Genomic DNA, 23,579 nt, shown 5'->3' with positions numbered 1-23,579 from the left:
ACCCCCAAACCGATGGGCTTGTGGAAAGGTTTAACAAGACCCTTAAGAATATGTTAAAAAAGGTGGTGGACAAAGATGGGAGAAATTGGGATTTTTTGCTACCATATCTCATGTTTGCTATACGGGAAGTACCTCAGGCATCTACAGGATATTCACCTTTTGAATTACTGTATGGTAGACATCCCAGGGGATTGCTAGATGTTGCAAAAGTAACCTGGGAGACAGAGTCCACGCCCTATAGAAGTTTCATCGAGCATATCTCACAGATGCAGGATAGAATCGCAGCTGTCATGCCACTTGTTTGGGAACACATGGAGCAAGCCCAGGAGGTCCAGAGAAGGGTTTATAACCGGGGTGCCAGGATCCGTACCTTCAACCCTGGCGATAGAGTGCTGGTGCTAGTCCCCACCGTGGAAAGTAAATTCCTCGCAAAGTGGCAAGGTCCCTTTGAAATTAGGGAGAAAGTGGGGGAAGTAAATTATAAAGTTTACCAGCCAGGAAAAAGGAAACCCGAACAAATCTATCATGTTAATCTCTTAAAACCTTGGAAAGACAGGGAAAGTTTGTTGGCAGTACCAAGCCCCCAAAAGGACGTGGTTCCCGCGGCCCCTCAGGTACCTATAATGGAAACCTTGTCAGTAGCCCAACAAAATGATGTTAAGGAGTTTGTGAGGAAAAATGGAGATTTCTTCTCCCACCTACCTGGACTGACGACTGTCATACAGCATGACATAATTACCCAGCCCGGGGTCCGCGTAAATGTCAAGCCCTATAGAATACCCGAGGCCAGGCGGGAAGCGGTGGCAAAGGAAATAAAGGACATGTTAGAGTTGGGAGTGATTGAGGAATCTCACAGTGAGTGGTCGAGTCCCATAGTGTTGGTCCCAAAACCCGATGGAACTATTCGTTTCTGTAATGATTTCAGAAAACTGAACAGTGTGTCTAAATTTGATGCGTACCCGATGCCTCGGGTGGATGAGCTCATTGACAGGTTGGGAACGGCACGGTACGTAACCACCTTAGATTTAACCAAAGGCTATTGGCAGATTCCTTTAACGGAAGCTGCAAAAGAAAAGACGGCATTCTCTACCCCCGAGGGGTCCTTTCAGTATAAGCGGATGCCGTTTGGTTTACATGGTGCTCTGGCATCATTCCAACGAATGATGGACAAAACGTTAAGACCACATCGCCAATATGCAGCTGCCTATTTGGACGATGTCGTCATCCACAGTCCAGACTGGGAGTCTCATTTGTCCTGCCAGCAAGCGGTAGTAGATTCGCTGAGGGAAGCAGGTCTTACCGCCAACCCCAGAAAGTGTGCCATAGGCTTAGAGGAGGCCAAATATCTTGGCTACATCATTGGTCGAGGTCTCATTAGGCCTCAGATCAATAAAATTGAGGCGATTCAAAAGTGGCCCCAACCTGTAAATACAGTAAAAAGCAAGTCCGGGCATTTCTTGGAATCACTGGATACTACAGGCGGTTTATCCCCAATTTTGCCACCATTGCAGCCCCACTGACAGATCTGACGAAAGGTAGGGGGTCGGTCATGATTAAGTGGAATCCCGAGGCGGAGACCGCATTTCAAAGGCTGAAACAAGCTCTCTGTGCCCAACCTGTGCTTGTGACTCCAGATTTCACAGCAGAGTTTGTGGTACAGACTGATGCCTCTGACGTGGGACTAGGTGCGGTACTGTCCCAAATCAGAGATGGGGAGGAGCACCCTGTGGTCTACCTAAGTAGAAAACTCAACAAACATGAGAGAAACTATGCCATTGTGGAGAAGGAATGTTTGGCCATCAAATGGGCCTTGGAGGCCCTGAAATATTACCTGTTAGGAAGACCGTTCAAGTTGTTTACTGATCATGCCCCGCTCAAATGGATGTGTGATAATAAGGAGAAAAACAGTCGAGTGACAAGGTGGTTTCTCGCGCTACAAGTGTTCAAATTCACAGTGGAACACAGAGCGGGGAAACTGCAAAGTAATGTAGATGCCCTTTCCCGGGTCCATTGCCTGGTTGGGACAGTTGCTCAGCCGCAGGGGCTTGAGCAGAGGGGGGGGATATGTGACAGTATGAACGGCAAAGTGATGGATGGAAGATATGTGTCACCTCGCATGAGATCATACTGTGAGGTGTAAGGTGGAGTCCACTCCGGGTTTTCGGGGCCACAATGGCAGAGGTGGTTCCGAACCAGAGTTTGAACTCCACTAATGACCACCAACAGGTGATACAAAAAGGGCAGGGCTGGAGCAAGGAGTTGCTCGTTGCCTGGGACTCAGAGAGGTATTCTGAGAGAGCTGTGTGTATGGACTATACCTACAAGAAAAGGTTTGCTGTTATTTTGTTTTGGTGACAGGGAGAAGCCCTTCACCTCTGAGAGAGGAATCATCTTCTGTTTAGTTAGTGCCTGGATGGCAAGGGTTTATTTTGATGTTTTGTTTATTTTGATATTTCTTGCAAACCGTTTTAATAAAACTGACAACCAGTCAGATTTTGACGAAAGCCTGCTGTGCGGTCTACCTTTGTCCCAGGGAAGGAGATCCCCCACCTGAGCTAACCCCACAATATATATATTTAAAATATACAATTAAAACATTTTTTTTTCTCACGAGTGGTTTGCATGAAATCAATATTTTTCTGATTAAGGGTAATGCACTATATGTAGTTTTTTTTATTTTTGAGGTATCCTGGATTTTCCCACGATATTTGGAAGATTGAATAATAATTTTTGTGGACACTTTGGACTATATTTGTTGTGGACACTTTGGACTTACTTTGGACATTTATAGAAAAATTTATAGGGTATTGCATACAGGTTTTATAGAAAAGGTTTTTGATGTTTGCACTTTCAAGGGTGAAAGGTTGACTTTTCTTTGGGGGTTTACACTTAAGAGTTTTGTTTATTGAAGTTTTTCATATGTTATCCCTGTGCACGTTATCCCATTGATAACATGCACAGGCACAAAACGCGTTAGGATAGCTTATTTGGTGACATCACGCCGCACAGCCCGCGTGGAATGCCGGTGGCCATTTTGGATTCAGTCATTGCCAGATATGAGTTTTCTCTATAATAAAGTTCCTGCTCCCTGTTAGCAGAAATGCAGCAGATAAACACATGTGGACTGTGCTCTGTTTGTTTTGTAGGGCTATATACAGAATTTCTAACAGGTTATAGGCCCAGACACCCAGTCATAGCCAGCTACAGCAAAAGAAGTGCAAGATACAGCAACAGAAACAAGTCTGCAACAGAAATAAAAGAAAATGACCAGTAACACAGCTGCAACAAAAGGTTTCATTTGCAAATCTCGTAAACAAGAATTACCAGTTTTGGAAATTAAAAATGCTGCTAATAAGAGAAGAATGTAAAAATCAAGTCAGATTAGAACACCCAGAGTGGATAGAGAAAGATCAGAAAGCTCAGAGCAAAATCTCTCCTAGTATAGAAGATGATCAAATCATGCATATAAGTAAGTGTGAAACTGCTAAAGAAATGTGGGGAGGATTACAAAAGGTGCATGAAAGAACTAAACTCAGCAATAAACTCTATTGATTAGAGAGCTATACCAAGCCAAGCTGATGAAAGCTTAGGATATGCAGGATTACATAAAGCACAAACTGGAAATCGTTGAATGCCTGAGAGGTATAGGAGAAGAAATAAATGTTTTTCATGTCGCAGCACTATTACTTAGTGGTTTACCAGAAAGCTATGAACTTCTTGTCGCAACACTTGATCTGCACCCAGTTGATGAACTGATATTGGAATATGTTAAGCACAAGCTTATGGATGAATATAAGAGTAAAACAGAAAGCATTGATAGTGAACGTACTTCTGTCACAGAGTGAAAAATAGGAATAAAAACAGTAACATGCAACAAGAAACACATGCATTTGTGCGAGAAACATGGTCATTTAAATGCAGTTTGAAGAAACTGGAAAGCTAGAATGCAAAAACAATCCAAACTACATAAGGCCAAAAGTGTGAAGGAAAAAACTGATTTTTCTTCAGATAATGAATATGTTTTTCAATCCAAACATTGCACTTCATCTTTGCAGACATGGGGTGTTGAGTCAGGAGCTACCATTCACATAAAAAGCTATATAACTTTCTTTATTTAACTTGACCAGAGTAAAAATCATCAATGCTAATGATCAAATAATGGAATCAGAAGGAATAGGAGATGGTTTTATTTACTGTCCTATTTCCCAGAGTGGCACCAGAAAGATACCTGTGAAAGATATCCTGTACGTCCCTGCTCTAGAAACTAATCTTTTATCAGTGAAGAAGCTCACAAAACAGGGCAATGTAGTGACCTTCCACAGTGCCATCACAATAGGGGATCTCTTAATGTCAAAAACTAAAATTACAGATGAACTGTATCAGCTGAACTGCAATGAGGTGGTTAATATTGCCAAAAGAGGAAAAATATTCATACTACATTCACACATGGCACAGATGACTTGGGCACAGAAGTCCTGACATAATACAGAAATTAGCTGAGAATGACTATGCAAGTGGGATAAAAGCTAGTCCATGTGATGAAACAATGAAATGCACTAGTTGTTTAAAAGGTAAAATGACAAGAAAAGTCTTTCCAGAGCAGAGTAACAGCAGAGCTAAAAAACCTCTGGACTTAATTCAGATCTTTGCAGCCCAATGGAAAATTTGACTCCAGGAAAGAAATGGTATTTTCTCACTTTTATTGAACAAATTCTCCAGGTATACTACACTATATCTGATGCACAACAAAAGTGAAGTACCATCGAAACTTGAACAGTATTTGGCTCAAGCAAGCAACAAATTTGGCAAAATGCAGAGTGTATTGCACACAGACAATCGAACTGAATGTACAGGCAATTCTCAGAAAGCAGGGCATAATATTTCAAACTACTGTACCATACAACCCAGAACAAAATGGTGTTGCCAAAAGAATGAACCATACTCTATGCGAGAGTGGAAAATCCGTGCTGTTTGATGCAGATATGCCAACCACATCCTGGGAGGGGGCAATTATGACCACAAGCTATCTCCAAAATTGACTAACGTGACAATCAACTGAGAAAACCGCATAAGAACAAAATGTAATGCTTGCACAAAGGAAGATGTACTTGTGAAATACAGTGAATCTCAACAGGGATACAGAATTCTACACCAAGACACAAACAAGGTAACCATCAGTAGAAGTGTAATTGTCGATGAAACCTCATTGTGTTCAAAATGTCATGAACTAACACAAATGCATCAAACTGAGGGAAATTCAACATCAGTGTCACATGAAGATAAGCAACAAAGTGACAAAGAAATAGAAATCAATGCAGACAATCCAAATACTGTAAAAGAAGAAACCAGGCCACAAGAGGCTTCAGAAAATCCACCAGAAAAAGAAAAGGCATCCCAGCCAAATGTCTTTTCTATGTTGCTTACATCGCATTAAAACCAGAGCCCTGGGATGAGATGCAAAGACCTCCAACCCATGAGAAACAAAAGATTACAGATGCTTTGATAAAAGCACTTACAGGAAACAGATTTATAGAACTGAGATCCGAAATAGGACTAATATGAGTAGTTGTTGTTGGGGGGGGGGGGGGGGGGGGTTGGAATAAAGTATTTATGTATTCTGTGCAACAATTACATCAGTATTCAGCAGAGATATATTCTTCAACCAGTAGATGGCAGTGTTTATAGATTTGTAGCTGCATCTATGGTACTGTATAAAAAGTATTCTGTTTTCTGGTTGCATTGTAGCAAGCAGAAGAGCACATGTAGCCTCTGCACTGTCTGTTTTGTAGGGCATATATACAGAATTTCGAACAGCCTCACAGTGTCAATTGATACCATCTCATGCTGGATCTTGCAAATCATTGTACAAGAATATGCGAAAATAGGTGAGAAACTTTAACATGGTTGTCTTTGAGCTCATTGAAGGACACAACACACATGCCTCTGCCCTTGCTGCTGCCTTTATATTTAAATATTTGTTCTTGCTTTTTGCACTGCAATGCCATGTCACTAAGTTGTCAACATCAGTGACGAGGTTTGGTCTCAAGCCAAGGCAATTCCCTGGGCTGTCTTTTGTTTTAAATGCACCTAATGTTCAATCCCTGCAGGTTGCAATATACCCAGTTGGTGATACTCTAAAGCAGAGCTGTTATTTTTCCTGAATGGGCAAAGTAGAAGCTCACTTGAGAAAAAACAATATTTTTTACTTTTTGCTATTAAACATGTCCAGTAAAAGTAAGTTAAATTTAAAAAATCAAATTAGGGCAGCACAGTGGCTAAATGGTTAGCACTTCCACCTGGCAGGACTAGGGTCGTTGGTTTGAATCCCAGCCACGGCACCACCTGCCTGGAGTTTGCATGTTCTCCCTGTGCCTGCGTGGGTTTCTTCCGGGTACTCCGGTTTCCTCCCACACTCCAAAGACATGCTGGTAGGTTAATTGGATCCTGTCTAAATTGGCCCTAGTATGTGTATGTATGAATGTAAGTTAGGAACCTTAGATTGTACACCCCTTGAGGGTTAGGGACTGATGTGAATGTACAATATATATGTGTAAAGCGCTGCGTAAATTGATGGCGCTATATAAGTACCTGAAATAAATAAATAAATGTCATCATAAATTGTGCACGCGCCCCCTACCCGGAAATGCAAAATCACGTATACATGTGAAACTCGAAAAATTAGAATATCGTGCAAAAGTTCATTTATTTCAGTAATGCAACTTAAAAGGTGAAACTAATATATGAGATAGACTCATTACATGCAAAGCAAGATAGTTCAAGCCCCAATTTGTCATAATTGTGATGATTATGGCTTACAGCTCATGAAAACTCCAAATCCACAATCTCAGAAAATTTGAATATTACATGCAATCAATAAAACAAGGATTGTATATAGAACAATATCAGACCTCTGAAAAGTATAAGCATGCATATGTACTCAGTACTTGGTTTGGGCCCCTTTTGCAGCAATTACTGCCTCAATGTGGCGTGGCATGGAAGCTATCAGCCTGTGGCACTGCTGAGGTGTTATGGAAGACCAGGATGCTTCAATAGCGGCCTTCAGCTCTTCTGCATTGTTCAGTCTCATGTCTCTCATCTTTCTCTTGGCAATGCCCCATAGATTCTCTATGGGGTTCAGGTCAGTCGAGTTTGCAGGCCAATCAAGCACAGAAATGCCTGCTGCCCTGTAGCATTATATCTGCTATAGGGCGGTGCAAAAACGGTTAAACACAGGAACATGGAATATACTGCATCTTACCAGGTATTAGATGTGGTGGCTGGATTCATTTTATTTTTTTCAGGTATATTTTCTGCAACTGCAGAAACATACCTGTTGATCCTGCTAGGAAGCTTCCTGTGTACTACACTGAATCTAAAACAATGTTTCTGTTTTGTTAGTTAATTTCTGTGAACTTTAGTTTCCCTCTATCTGATGGCGATAAGGAGAGGGTGGGTTGTTTGTTAGTCCAAATCAGAAGAGAAGCCTAGGGTGGCAATGCTGCTCTTCCATAGATAGCAGTAAAGTAAGTAAGCGTTGTCACATTAGGACAGGAATATATTAATAGCAGGAACACCAGGTGAAAATTAACCTCTTGACTCTGGCAGTACGCATACTGTATATGTAACCATTTGGCAGATGGGCCATAATGCCGACAGGCCACATATACAGTATGTGGCCCTGTTAAAACAACTTACCCTGTTGAGAGTGCATTCCCAGCATGGTAGTTCGGAATGGATTGTGAGCTCCTGATGCATGCATTTACAACTCTTAAAGGCCTGGGAAGCAGTTGGCATGAAGGGGTTAATAAAACTATTGAAAAAATGTAAGGTTCAATAATGAAAAACTTTTCTCATGCATTCTTTTACCATACCAGCTTTAAAAAAATTGATGTTCTTTTTTTTGTTAAAAAGTAAAACAAACTTTTAAAACCGCCAAATACTAAACTTGTATAAAATGAGAATATCACATTCTCTGATTTAAATAATGGGATAAATAGTATCATTCTCTACTAAAAAAACAGATGCTTGCAAATGGCAGAGAATGTTGTTTGACATGGTGAATGCGAACATTTTGGAAATACGCTTTAAAACTAGGACAAATGTTTTCAAGGAAAATGTACAGCAAATGTGATCATAAATACACTTATTTTAGCTAACAAAATCAGAAGTGTTTGTGGTAGCTGAAGGATAGGATAGGCAGAATAAATTGTTAAGTCATGCCTTTTTTTAATACAATCTGTCAATCTATACTCCTTGCCTTCCATGTAGTTATGCCTATATCAAACATGAGTTGCTCAAGCACTTGGCATTGCCTTGCAGTAAATAGGGAAGGGAATGGGTATGCTTGTTCTCAATTTTGTGGAAGTTGATGTTGTAACAGGAAGGGTAATCTGATCAGAAATAGAGCATTGAAATCTGCAGTTTACCAAACCGGTGCAAAACAAGAATCAACAATGCAAGACCGGACCAGAATGGCAAAGAGCATGCATACCCACCTGGAAGAAAAAATATATTTGAAATATATTTTAAAAATATTCTTCCCAAATATACTGCCATATATTTGAAATGCTACAATTTTGGCCATATTCAATATATTAAAAAAAAAAAAAAAAAAAAAAAAAAAAAAAAAATATATATATATATATATATATATATATATATATATATATATATACTGCATGTTGAAATGCGTTTTACAATTTTGGCCATATTAAATATATTAAAAAAAAATATATATATATATATATATTATATACTGCATGTTGAAATGCGTTTTTATTACAAAATATATGAAAAATATGTTTCAAAATACATTTCAAATATGCTGTATGTCTTTAAAAATACAAATCTACAATTTTGGAATGCACTTACAAATATATGTAAGAATATGTTAAAATTACTTTTTTATATGTTAAAAAAATCTGAAAAATATATTTAAAAAATATATATTTTTAAAAATATATTTTTTAAAATATATTCTTCTGATTTTTTTAACATATAAAAAAGTAATTTTAACATATATTCTTACATATATTTGTAAGTGCATTCCAAAATTGTAGATTTGTATTTTTAAAGACATACAGCATATTTGTATTCTTCAGATTTTTTTAACATATAAAAAAGTAATTTTAACATATTTGTACATATATTTGTAAATGCATTCCAAAAATGTAGATTTGTATTTTTAAAGATATACAGTATAGTTGAAATGTATTTTTAAAAATATTTTTCATATATTTTGTAATAAAAATGCATTTCAACGTACAGTATATATATATATATATATATATATATATATATATATATATTTGAAATATATTGAATATGGCCACAATTGTAGCATTTCAAATATATGGCAATATATTTGGAAAGAATATTTTTTAAATATATTTCAAATATAATTTTCTTGCATATGGGTATACAGCAGAATAATGCTAAACAATAGCAACAGAGAGTCAACTTAAAAATAGTTCACAACATAAACTTCTACTTGCATTCATCTTCATAAATAGCATCCTTCTCAGGAAAATTCAGGGGATCTTTAGTAACACCGGTAAATAGCTTTAAGGATCAAAGGCTTAAGGACACAGGAGGATCAACCCTACTATAACTACTCTGCTAGCAATTGGGTAAGTCTCACCTTCCCCCGTTACAGTAGCTGGGTCTTCTGGGGAAGGTACATGCCATTAGGCTCTGGCACAGGGGGAGGCAGACAGAGAAATGCGGAAAAGGAGAGAGTTGCATGAAAAGGAGTTAGGGGCATGGGCAGGGGCGGACTTACAACTCATGGGGACCCCGGGCAATAGGGGATCATGGGGCCCCTGTGTCCTTGCCCAAACTCAAAAAAGCCTACGAAAAAGGTACCAGAGGCATCTAATGGGCCCCTTACTGACCCCGGGCCCTTGGGCAGTGCCCGAGTTTCCAAACGGTCAATCCGTCCCTGGGCATGGGCCTCCATCTGGGCATAGTGGGAAAATAGGAACTCTGCTACAATGTCACTTTAGAGGCTAAAGTCTATAGTCTGCAGTCTTGAAGAGTAGATGGTAACAGAAAATATTCATTGACAGCTTATTCTGCCCCTTGTTAACTTACGTTTTAAGATTTTAGACAGGCTGGTACTGACTGCCTCAATCCTAGCAATAGTCCAGTGCTGTCTAATAGAGAATGTGTGTCTGAGATACAAACGGAGATTGTAAAAGCTTCAGCTATCATTTGTCTTGGGCAAAGACTGTTCCGCATTGCTCTATAGTTATGAATTAGGTGCAAGTAATTGTCCTATAACAGTAGTACCTCAGTGCAGTTTTTAATTTTATTGACGTCTATATAGCAACATAACAGAACAATTCTTCCCTAAAATAAACCTGTCATAAAAGAAATACAGTGAATGCCACTGCTAACCTCCTTCTATAAAAAAGCTAGCTTGCTGGCAGTTATGCTGGACTGCTTTCTATAACACTTTTTGAATCACGTTTGCAGATTAGTATAGTGTGAGAAATGTCTTACACCCTTATATCCATGCTTGTTCTAGAGCAGTGATTCAGATTATTGGAGCAAAATAGATGGATACAAAATGTTAGCGTTCAAGTTTACATTGAACCTGTGCTAATATTGACATATACACACAGTGCATGTATACTTACCTGTATGTATTTGCAATTCTGTTTGTCTTGTAATGCAAAGACTGCTCCCCAACAGCATCGTCAAACTGATTCCTGACCTTTGGTTTCTATGCAACATTTATTATTTATTTATTTATTACAGGTACTTATATGGAGCTGTCAATTTACACAGCGCTTTACATATATATATTGTACATTCACATCAGTCCTTAACCCTGAAAGGGCGTATAGTCTAAGGTCTCTAACTCACATTCATACATACACATACTAGGGCCAATTTAGACAGGAGCCAATTAACCTTTCGAGTGTGCAAGGTAACCAGAGAACCCGGAGGAAACCCACGCAGACACAGGGAGAACATGAAAACTCCAGGCAGGTGGTGCCCTGGTTGGGATTTGAACCAACGACCCGAGTACTGCCAGGCAGAAGTGCTAACCATTTAGCCATTCTGCTGCCCCATTTAGGCAGTAAAACCTGATTGAGGGCCCACCTCTATTTTTTTGACTGGGTAATGAACACACAAAGGGTGGGGAGACTTACTAAAACTGGAGTGCTAAGAATTTAGTGCACCTCTGCATGGTAACCTATCAGGTTCTAACTTCAGCTTGTTCAATTAAGCTTTGCCAATAAAACCTGGAACTGGAAGCTGATTGGTTCCTATGCAAAGCTACACCAGATTTTGCACCCTCCAGTTTTAACAAATCCCCACACTTGCACAGCTCTCTTCTCCCACCAGCAAATTAACAGTGGATGGACAGCACTGTGCAATGCAATAGACTGGCTAATAGTATTTGACACTCTTTCTTGCAGTCTAAGTCTTACTTTGCAGCAAATTGCAGATTTTAAAGTATAAGTTCACCTTTCGGAACATGTTATATGTTCCACCCATTTTTACAGTGGAACGTATAACATGTTCCAGCATCTGCAGCCTCTCCCCCCAATGCCCCCCTCCCTGTGACAGTGGGCAGGGGAACCTCTTCCCAGGCTCACTATCACAATTTGAAAACAGTGCGACCGTGTGCGGTTCCGTCCAGTTTCCTGTGAATGGATAGACTACAACTGCCATCAGCCACCAATGCTGATGGCTTGTAGTTCTGAATGGACTGCGAGAGCCCTGATGAGTGCCCTTGTAGTTCATTGACAAGCCTGCAGCTTTGTAAATGACAGCCTGTATGCAGGTACGGGCTGAAAGCTGCAGGACTTGTCTTCAGAAGCCTAACATTGTACCTCTGATCCACTGATCATAGCTGCAATGCTATCCAGGTTCCTGCAGAAAAAAGTAATAAATGCACTTTTTTTCTGCAAAAGTATAGGCAAATATAATTTTTTCTTAAAAGGTGAACTTATCCTCTAACATAAAAACAAAACTTAGTTACTTATAATAGCTTTAAAAAAATGTAATTATCAGGGGCATGCAACTCATATGGCGAAGCCATTGCACCCTAATGACCCCCATTATTTCAGCTTTGGTTACCTATAAGCTACTATTCATATCACATTCATAAAGAAGAAATACTAAATCCTCCAAAGTGCTTTTAATGATGAGCTGTTTTATAGGCTGTAACCTTCATGTAGTTATTTGCTCCATTATTATTTGTATTATGTGAAAGACAAAGAAACAGTGTGGAGTAATCCTCCCACCATGTGGTACTAATCCTCACTCCATGGGATCGTGCTTAGGTACTGCATGCTGTATAAGCTGTGTGAGGGCACATGTTGTTCTTTGAAGATGTCTTTCTTATTACGTGCTTGTGATCAGCGCAGGACAGGTAATTCTCTTTTATTCCCAAGCATGCCCTATTCAAAGACATATCAGGTCAATATTTATAAGCTGCTCAAAAGACTTGATGACTACAAGTTAATGAAAGGGCTGCTATTATTCATATTAGGAGATGAAATATTAAACTATAAATCTTTTTTATATATAATTTAGTAAATATGTGTGCTAATTGCTTAACTTTATTAAAGAGGTCCACTAAGCAACTCTTGCATCTAAATTGACATAACATGAACACACTACAATTTCAGAATCGTCCCCTCTTTATAAAATAGGACTAGCTTCTCTGAAATCATCCTCTCAAGAAAGGTCCCATAGGTTTTAATTTATCAATTAAAGGGACTTGAATTTTGAAAGTAAAGCTTCTATATGTTATAAGGATAATTTAGATATTTTATTTGTGGCTAACATTGATGAGTTTGGATCAGGGGCGGACTGACAACTCATGGGGCCCCCGGGCAATAGGGGATCATGGGGCCCCTGTGTCCTTGCCCAAACTCAAAAAAGCCTATGAAAAAGGTACCAGGGACATCTCATGGGGCCCCCTACTGACCCCGGCCCTCCAGCAGTGCCCGAGTTTCCAAAGGGTCAGTCCGCCCTGGCTTGGATTCATTCCGACCCCGGAAGTTAAAGTTCATTGCTGGGCCAATGAACTGCGGGTGGTAGATTTCCTTCCCCGCAGCTGACATAAACAAAGGAGCAAGGATGCTCATGACATCATTGACCTAATATGTACACATGGCCATATTAGGTCAAATTCTTGCCCACAGCTCTTTGGCCTGGCAATGACAGCTAATTTTGGGGTTCAGACCAAACCCAAGCTCATCCTTTGTCTCATCTTGAACTGATTACCTTTTAAACCTATTACCTGTACCCTTTTGACCCCCATTCCTAAACTGCCCACTGCTACTTTCTGAACCCCGTCTGTACCCATTGCCATTGTACCATCTATCTGATCCAGCCCCCGTTCATGAGTTGTCTTTGTTCTCTGTTGCTTGTACCCCCCCCTGTTCCTACTTTACCCTATTTTTGTTTCTTCTATCTACATAGCTATTTATTTTTTTATTTCATGTATTCTTAGTGGGTTTTATATTGGTTGCTGTATGTATGTGCTATGTCGTTTTTGTGTTACACATAAACGGAATTATTATAAAAGAAAAACTGCACTAAGTGCAAAATTATAAAATAATAATAACCATGAGAAAAGTAATGCTTTAATACTTTAAAATTAATAAAACATACATACATAATGTCCTTCAATGGAATTAATGTGTGTATACGTTCAAACACTGCACTCAATGCAAATAATATTAAATAATAATAACCGTGAGAAAAATAATGCTTTAATATTTTTTAATTAACAAAACATAATGTCCTTCGGTGGAATAAATGTGTATATAAGTCCAATATAATTGTAATCCAATGATATGAAATCTTCTTCAAAATCCCTTGTGACTCCACCACCAATATATACAATGAAAGCCTTTTACCAGATGAACAGACCTCAGAGCTTCAGAAGTCAGTTCACACACAATGTAAATGCCTTGGGATGATTGGGAACCACATGGCACACCAGTGGAGATCAAAGGAATTCAGCTGCCGCCAGTGCCTCCACTCACCATGCGTCAGGATTACACCAAAAAAACAAATAACAAGCTACATAGTGTAAAAACATTTCAACAATTAAAGTATAACTATAGGCAAAACTTTTTATTTGTTTTGGATGGAGTGCAGAGGGAGTGTCAGTTTTTATTATTATTATACAGTATTTATATAGCGCCAAAGTGTTTGCCCAGCGCTGTACATTAGCGAGGGGGACAGAACATGAGACAATACAGTGCAATACAATATACGAGGGGTTCGAGGGCCCTGCTCTTTCGAGCTTACAATCTAGGAGGGAGGGGATAGTGGTACAGGAGGAAGTGGCTGTGGGGGATGGAGTGGTAGGAGGAGTGGAGGAGATTGGTTGTTAGGTGAGGGTGGGGTAGGCTTCTCTGAAGAGATGGGTTTTCAGGGTGCACCTGAAGGTGAGGAGGATAGGTGACAGTCTGATGGATTGGGGTAGGGAGTTCCAGAGCATGGGGGAAGTCCTAGAGAAGTCCTGCAGTCGGGCGTGGGAGGAGGAGACCAGGGAGCTGGAGAGTAGGAGGTCCTGTGAGGAGCGAGGATTACGGGTAGGGTGGTATTTGGGTATCAGGTCAGTTAGGGCAGCATTGTGAATGGCTTTGTATGTCAGAGTTAGTAATTTGAATTTAATGCGTTGGGCAATTGGGAGCCAGTGAAGGGATTGGCAGAGGGGGGTGGCAGATGTGGAGAGGTTGGTGAAGTGGATGAGTCTAGCCACTGTTTTTATGTCCAGGGCTGACTGTGCCCCTGTTAAGGAGAATCACCCTATCTATATGTCCTGTTTACCATTATCATTGACAGTGAAAGTGAACGAAAATCCCAAATTTTGGGTTGCCCCAAGAAAAGTAATAGAGATAAAACCTTTCAATGGGGACACTTTTTCTCCCACTTCCTGTTTGCATATGGGACAGGAAGTGAAGGGAAATCTCTACAATGGGACACAGATGGAGAAAAAAAAAAATCTTACAGGGGTATAATCTTCCCTTGCTCTATCCAAAAACAAAGTTTTGCCTATAGTTCTACATTAATTAACAACAAAGAGAGTTACTAACATTAAGCAGCAGAGTATATGAGCAAAACAAACAACTCAGCCACTGATCACTCCAGGAGCATGATTATGTCAGCACAGGCTCCACTCTAACATGTTTCGGCCCAAAAAGACATTTTCAAGGGGCTGTGCAGAACAACACAGGTTAGTAATGGAGAAAAGATCAGCTGCAGGAAGACCACAGGCAATACTGGCAATTCATCCGTTGCCTTCTGCCTCCCTTTTTATGGGCACAAATTCAAGAATTCACCTCCCTTTAAAAATAAACAAAATAAAATTGGACAATGCGGCTATATTTTATGTCTCAAAATTGACGCTGTTTCATTATTTATACTTCATTACATGTTGATTTGTATTGACTGTTGACTGTTGAAATTGTGTGTATGCATAGCAAGGTTTTTTATTTCTGATTTTAAATGGTGAAGTGATGCACCTCCTTATCCAAAAATAATCTGTTCCTTAGCCACTTTTGCCTGTAATGTACTGCAGATGGTGGCAGCTACAGGACCAGCGATGTTTGTGTATGTCGCTTTGCCAACACAAGGGGATGCTGCGCGCCCGAGCCGGCACGCAAACCTGCCCCCCATGTCTGTTGTGTCCACCGGACACAGCAGAATGAGAATTCGAGTAAGAGGGACCTGGTGTTCATGTGATCGCTGTGACAACAAAGCTTTTATGAATCAATCTAATTAAAAGCTTTGCATATGTTCCTGGAGAGATGTGATTGGTCCACAGCTCTCACATGACACATGGGACCAATGACAGCACCCAGTGCAATATGATCAGCTGGAGCCAATTACAGATCTCTATTATATTGAACTGTCATGAAATTACACATTCATGACAGCTCAAATAAGCCACAATTGTGAATAAGTGTGTAAAGCTAAAACATTAAGACAAAATTTACCCCCCCCCCCCCGAGTAGTACAATGTTACTGTGGTAACACTGCATTACTCTGATAAAAGTATTTTTTTTAACAGTAAAAAAAAATGAGAAATAATGTTAAAAAAAAATGTTTAACCACTTGCCTACTGACCATTTATACCCCCTTCCTGCCCACGCCAATTTTCAGCTTTCAACGCTGTCGCAAGGTGAGTGACAGTGACAGTGTCAGTGACAGTGTCATACAACACTGTACCCATACAAAATTTTTATCATTTTTTTCACATAACTAGAGCTTTCTTTTGGTGGTATTTAATCGCTGCTGGGTGTTTTATTTTTTGCGCTATAAACAAAAAAAGAGCAAAAAATTTGAAAAAAAATTTTTCTTTGTTTTTATTATAAATTTTTTCAAACGGGTAATTTTTCTCCTTCACTGATGTACGTTGATGAGACTGCAGTGATAGGCAGCACCGATGGGCACTGATAGGCAGCACTGATGGGCACTGATAGGCAGCACTGATGGGCACTAATGAGGTGGCATGGATAGGCAACACTTTTGGGCACTGATAGGTGGCACTGATGGGTGGCACTGCTGTGCAGCACTTATGGGTGGCATTGATGGGCACAGGTGGGTGGCACTGCTAGGCACAGGTGGGTGGCACAGGTGGGTGGCACCGATGGGCACAGGTGGGTGGCACTGCAGTGCATAGGTGGGTGGCACTGATGGGTACAAGTGGGGACACTTTTGGGCACAGGTTGGTGGCACAGGTGGGCAGCACTGCTGGGCACTGATCATTAGGGCGCTGATCATCAGTGCCCTGATGATCAATGCTGATCACTTCTCTGACAATTGCCAGTTATCGACAGCACTTTTCTCACGCTGTGTCAGCGTCGGGTGCGCCCTACTGGGGGGCGCGCAGGAGACGTGTTCTGGAATTACGTCCATGGACGTTGTCCCAGAACCAGACAACCATGCTGTAGCCGTCCTTCGGCTATAGCGTGGTTGGGAACTGGTTAAATAAAAATAATTGAGAGAAAATTTTCTTAACTGCTTACCACCCGCCTGCCAACAATGTGCAGGCAATTGGCGGCTGTGGGCAAAGCGATGCACTCTTGCTTTGCTTTCTATTTCCGGGTGTGCATGCGCATGCATGGACCCCCCATGCCCCCTATGCTGTCCAGGGAGGGGGAATGGAGTGATTTTCTTTCCTAGAACCCGTGGTTGCAGGAAAGAAATTCAAAGCACCTATGACTTGCCTTAGTAGAGCAGAGGAAGGTTAGAACCCCTTTTCTTTCTGCTGTCTATGTCAATAATGCAAAATTTCTCTCATTTTGAAAATAAATTAAATACATTAAATAAATTGAATTAAATAAATAAGCAAATACAGCCTGACCACGCCTCCTCCGTTTTGCTTGCCTGACCATTGGCTTATTACTGTGACAGACAATCTCACTGTCTTATAATGAAGTAGACGGGGTACAGCCAAGCTGTTCCCCATGTATGCATGTCAAAATTATTGTACCGGGACATTTAGGCTCATGGGACGTTTAATAGTAAAACTAAACTGGCAAGTTGGCACATGTAACTACTCTGTGCTGGCATTTTGATAGGTCACGTCTGGATCAACTCTGGGTATAGGATTATAACTTTTTTTTTTTTTATGGTTGAACTGGACGGACTTTTGTCTTTTTTCAGCCAGACTAACTATGTAACCACATTATCTTTATACATCATTTAATCATTAGCGTAAAGCCCAATTGAACTGTCAAATTAAATTGGTAATAAAATCCCCACCCAAAAAAATGTATATATTGCAGCTTACCAAAATTTAATTGTGGTGGCTGCATTCATTTTCACTTTTATTCCTTTTCCCTTTATTTTCACCTGTTAATCCAGGCAGTATGGGTGTCTGCATGCTACTGGAGTAGCAATGGAGACAGCAGCATTGTCAATATGGGGAGAGGGTATATTTAGATGCACTAACACATTTGGACTGGTTTGACTAACAGCCAGCTAAAACCTGTTAGGCAGTTACAGCAAAAGATTTGTATTCATTTTAAGATAAAGGTTTTACACAAAGGGAATAAAAGCTGACCATTGTAAGCACTTCTGTCAGTATTAAATGGTTTGTCTCAATCATCTAACTGCCAGTATTGCTGGACAGCTTGGTCTGTTAAAGGAAGTTGAAGAATAACAGACATACTGAGAAAAGAAACAGGCAAAAATAAATGGAAAAACGTAACTACTTGCCAACTGCAGATAGCCGAAATGCCGGCCAGTTCTGGGTGGACGTCATATGACGTCCTCCCAGAACGCGCTCTCCTGCGCGCCCCCGGCGATTTCCGTGATCGCTGTGTCCTACGGACACAGCTGATCACGTGACGTGGTAAAAGGCCAATCACAGTGGCCTTTTACCACGTGATCAGCCATGTCCAATGACACTCTGATCACCGGGAAATGCAAATGCCGGTTCTCGGCTGCACTTTCCTCACGCTGTCAGATCGTGAGGAAAGTACTGCCGAAAACCGGCAGCTGTCAGAGCGGGTATCGGCACCGATCATCAGGGTCAATGATCATCAGTGCCCTGATGAAAAGTGCCCAGCAGTGCCACACACAAGTTCCGCCCACCTGTGCCCAGCAGTGTGCCCACCTGTGCCCAGCAATGCACCCACCTGTGCCCAGCAGTGCGCCCACCTGTGCCCAGCAGTGCACCCACCTGTGCCACCCAGCAGTGTCACCACCTGTGCCCAGAAGTGCCACCTACCTGTGCCCAGTAGTGCCACCCACCTGTGCCCACCCACCTGTGCCCACCAGTGCCACCCACCTGTGCCCATCAGTGCAGCCCAGCTGTGCTGCCAGTCAGTGCCACCAGTCAGTGCCCAGCGGTTGTGCCAGTCAGTGCCCAGCAGTGCCGCCAGTCAGTGCCCAGCAGTGATGTCAGTCAGTGCCACCTATCAGTGCTGTCTATCAGTATCCATTATCAGTCTCGCCTATCAGTGCCACCAATCAGTGCCGCATATCAGTGCCACCTATCCGTGCCACCTCATTAGTGCTGCCTACCAGTGCCCATCAGTGCTGCCTCATCAACGCACATCAGTGAAGGAGAAAAATGACCTGTTTGAAAAATTTTATAATAGAAACAAAGAACTTTTTTTTTTTCAAATTTTTTTGCATTTCTTTTGCTTATAGCACAAAAAGTAAAGTGCCCAGCAGCAACAAAATACCACCAAAAGAAAGCTCTATTTGTGAGAAAAAATCGATAAAAATTTCATATGGGTACAATCTTGCATGACCGCGCAATTGTCAATCAAAGTGCGACAGCGCTGAAAGCTGAAAATTGGCCTGGTAAATAAGGGGGTATAAATGCCCTGTAGGCAAGTGGTTAAAAAAGGAAACTAATGCAGCTACCAGATTCAAGAATTGGCAAGCTGCAATATAATATTTTTGTTTGTTCTAGGGTTTATTATCACTTTAAATTGACTAAATACATTCTTAGGCGTACTAAAACAAAATGCATACAAAGTCTTACAGTTTGTTTTCTTTAAAAAGCAGCCAGAGTTTACACATCCTTTGTTATGATGCACCTGAAATATATTTAGCTGATTTAAATCAAAAGTTTAAGTGGGCTTTAAAGAAGACCAGACAATAAACCACTTTTGGTCATGAGATGGCCACCTTACCGTCTGGGCCATGCAGATAAACGTCCGGACGGGAGCGCTGCCGAAGCAGGTTGACGTATCTAAATGTCACCCGCGTTCACTTCCTGAGGTCCCAATTCATGTGATCACTGATTGGCCAATCAGTGATCACATGAATAGTAGTAAACAAGATGTCACTTCCTGACATCATTGCTTACTACTTGTGAAATCTGTGAATGATCACAGAGGTCACATGGTAGAAGGCTATTCACAACAGTCTTGTACCATGTGACAAGCTGTGACCAATCACAGCTCTCACAGTATTTCTCAATGGCTGCAAGAATGCAGCCAGAGAGAAGGAGAAATGATTGTTTTTACAGCCTTTATGGGTATAAAAGCAATCAGTGTAAAAAATAGAAAAAAAAATCTTCATCACCCCACACAAGTAGTACAGTGTCACCATAGTGACGCTGTACTGCTAGGGTGACCGTATGTTAACCCCTTGACGCCGACGTAACACAAATATGCGGCCTCACGGACCTGGGCTTTTTTCCGTGGCGCCGCATATTTGCGTACCTGTCTTTGTGCTGGGAGCGCGCCGCTCGGCGCGCTCCCAGCACCAAGACCGCGGTGTCACTGAGAGCCCCGGGTCCTGTTCTAACGATCGGGACCCGGGACTCCCGATTCCGGGTCACGTGATCGCTGTGATAGCCTCTGATTGGCTATCACAGTGATCAATCACTGTGCAGCCCAGCCCCCTTGTTTTCTCTCTCTCTATGAATGGAGAAGAGAGATACATTGTATCTCTCGAACTCCTGACATAGAGAGAGAAAAAAAAAGTTTGTAAAAAAAAAAAAAGAAAAGATAAAGAAATATTAAAAAATAAAGAAAAATACCTAGATCAAGGTTTGATCTAGTTCAGTACCAGGGTTAGTGTTTGGGTCAAAGTCAGGGTCAAAGGTCAGGGTCAAGGGCAAAGGTCAGGGTCAAAGGTCAGGATTTAAAAAAAAAATTGGTATCAGTGTCAGTTAGTGTTAATGTCAATGTCAGTGACAGTGTGTTTTATGTAAAAAAAAAAAAAAAAAAAAAGACAAAAACAAAATGCGCACTGTTGTTTCTGGGCTGTACTACGGGTACAAACAACAAATAACATACACATATATGGTATCGCTGCTATCGTCAAGAACTGGAGAATGTATTTTGTTCTTTGGTGGTAGGTTATGGTCGTAACAAGAAACACACAGTTAAATATAAAAAAATGATTTTTTTTACTATTTTGGCCCAGTTTTCCTTTAATAATAAAAAAAAATTAGGAGCTATCCATGACCATTTACCACCAAATGAAAGCCCAATTTGTCCTGAAAAAAACAAGGTATAATCCACCTGGATGTACAAAGTAGTTGTGACGATATGTACGGTTTTACTAACATGTCAAGTTGTCAACGTTGCAGAATTGTGCTTAGGCATTTAGATTTGTTTTACCCTTAGGCGTGAAGGGGTTAAAAAACAAAAACAAAACATAAATAATAATATAAAAAAAAATAAAAATGTTAAACAATTTTTGAAAAATTATAATTTTTGGTTATAAACTAATTTGTTGGGGTTTTTTTACTAAAAAGATAGCTGAATACATTCTGGCCAAGATTTATGAAGAAAGATTATTTATTTGCAAAATTTTATAAGAAAAACACTTTTTTTGCAAAATTTTTGGACTTTTTCATTTATATAGCAAAAATATAAAAATCTCAGTGGTGCATAAATACCAAAAAAATGCTAAAAAATTCATATGGGTAAAGTGTTGCATGACCGTGCAATTGTCATTCAAAGTGTGATAGCACTGAAAGCTGAAAATTGGCCTGGACTGGAAGGAGGTGAAAGTGTCCGGACTTGAAACGGTTAAGCAGGCATATGCTACTTCTTATAAACAAAGAGCAGAATGTTAACCCCTGATGAAGGGGGTGTTTTCTCAACCAGTAAGATGTGTTGAATTAAAGCTGAACTCCAAGAATTCAGCCATTATGTAAAATATGCTGGATTGCTTTGGGTTTGCTTAAATCATTCATCAAGGTGACATGGAATAAAACATTCAACGCATCTCAGGGGTTGAGAGAACTCCTCCTTCATCTGGGGTATTTAAATGCTTTAACCACCTGCACTCCTGAGGATTTACCCCCCTTAATGAGGAGGCCTCGGCGCTGCACTAATTCAACTGATAATTGCGCGGTCATACAATGCTGCACCCAAACTAAATTTATCTCCTTTTTTTCACACAAATAGAGCTTTCTTTCGGTGGTATTTGATCACCTGTGCGCTTTTTATTTTTCACGCTATAAACAAAAAAAGGCCAAACATTTTGAAGAAAAACAATATTTTTTACTTTCAGCTATAAAAATAAACTCAAAGTTAGTTATAAATTTAGGCCAAAATGTATTCTGCTACATGTTTTTGGTAAAAAAAATCCCAATAAGTGTATATTGATTGCTTTGTGTGAAAGTTGTAGCGTCTACAAACTATGGTATAGATACTGCAATTTACGCCATTTTTTTGCTATACAGCGCTGCACTAGTTTAACGGACAATTGCGTGGTCATGCATTATGGTAAATAAATGAAATTTACATCCATTTTTTTTCCACAAATTGAGCTTTCTTTCAGTGGTATTTGATCACCTGTGCAGTTTTTATTTTTTGCGCTATAAAAAAAAAGGCTGACAATTTTGAGGACCAAAAACAATATTTTGGACTTTTTGCTGTAAAACATGTCCAGTAAAAAAAAAATTAAAAATCAAATTTAGTCATAAATTTCTGCCAAAATGCATTCTGTGACATGTCTTTGCTAAAAAAAAAACCTCAATACGTGTAAATTAATTGGTTTACGTGAAAGTTATAGCGTTTACAAATGGCGGGAAAGATACTGGGATTTTTAGGTTTTTTTTATACTAATAATGGAGGTGATCAGCGACTTATGGCGGCGATCAGTGACTTATGGCGGCGATCAGCGACTTATGGCGGGACTGCGGCGGACATTCTGACATTGGGGGGTACTGACTTGGGGTCACTGACATCCCCAGTGACACCAATACAGTGATCAGTGCAACAAAAAAAAACACTGACACTGTACTAATGGCACTGGGGAGGAAGGGGTTAAGTTTATTATTCAGGGAAAGGTTTAACTGTGTGAGGGGAGTGTTTTACTAGGGGCGGGGGGGTGTACTGCAGGGAACACCGCTGATCGGGAGAAACTCTTCTGTCCCGATCAGCATGTCCTGGAGCTGTCAGGGAACTGACAGAAAGCACAGCTATTGCAGCTGTGCTCTCTGTCAGCGATTGCCGCCGATCGCCGGGACATAGCCGGTAACGACCGGCTGTGACCCGGCGACTGACATCCGCGGCTGTGATCGGCAGGACAGGTAGGGCGGCGGCGCGGCTCGTGCACGCCCCCTACCTGTTTTCATAACACACGTTTTAAAACGTGCTTTTGCCCAGCCGTGCCGCCCTGCCGCCATATTTATACAGTGGCTGGGCGGCATGTGGTTAAATAACTTTTGCATTAGACTCTAAAGTGTTGTTGCACTATCATTACTGTCTTTACCTTAGATTTTTCTTGCTGTCTGTGTCCCTATGGTGAAATTTCTCTCACTTGCAGTGTGGTCAAAAGAACCTCCCCAACAGGAATACAGAGAACAAGAGAAACCTGATAATGGTTCTAACCTTTTCTCACTCCACTTAAAAATAGTGTTTTTATTGTTTTCTGTGTTCTCATTAGAAATATACCACTCAGTTCCTTCCCTAGTGATCACATGGGAAACAAAGGGAAATCTTAGTGTGAACACAGACAGTGATTAAAAAAAACTCACAAAATTTCTTACCTTTAAATACTGTAATAAAACATTTTGGTTGGAGTTGATTTGTAAGTGATTATGAGCCAAATTTGCACTGATCATTAAAAGTACCCTTTCATTTTGTGCTTATACCCTTGTAGAGGTCTCC

General features: G+C 40.5%; 1 protein-coding gene across 1 annotated transcript in view; it reads left to right on the top strand.

The window, feature by feature from the left end:
* Positions 1-23,579, top strand: part of DPYD (dihydropyrimidine dehydrogenase) — a 1,720,296-nt gene that overhangs the window by 1,209,832 nt on the left and 486,885 nt on the right. The window lies entirely within an intron of this gene.

This window comes from Staurois parvus, unplaced genomic scaffold (assembly GCF_062004578.1).
Source record: "Staurois parvus isolate SC_StPar_1 unplaced genomic scaffold, SC_StPar_1.0 ptg000183l, whole genome shotgun sequence".
Lineage (NCBI taxonomy): Eukaryota > Metazoa > Chordata > Amphibia > Anura > Ranidae > Staurois > Staurois parvus.
Note: the sequence above shows the minus strand (reverse complement) of the source record. Positions and strands in the feature narration are given on the sequence as shown.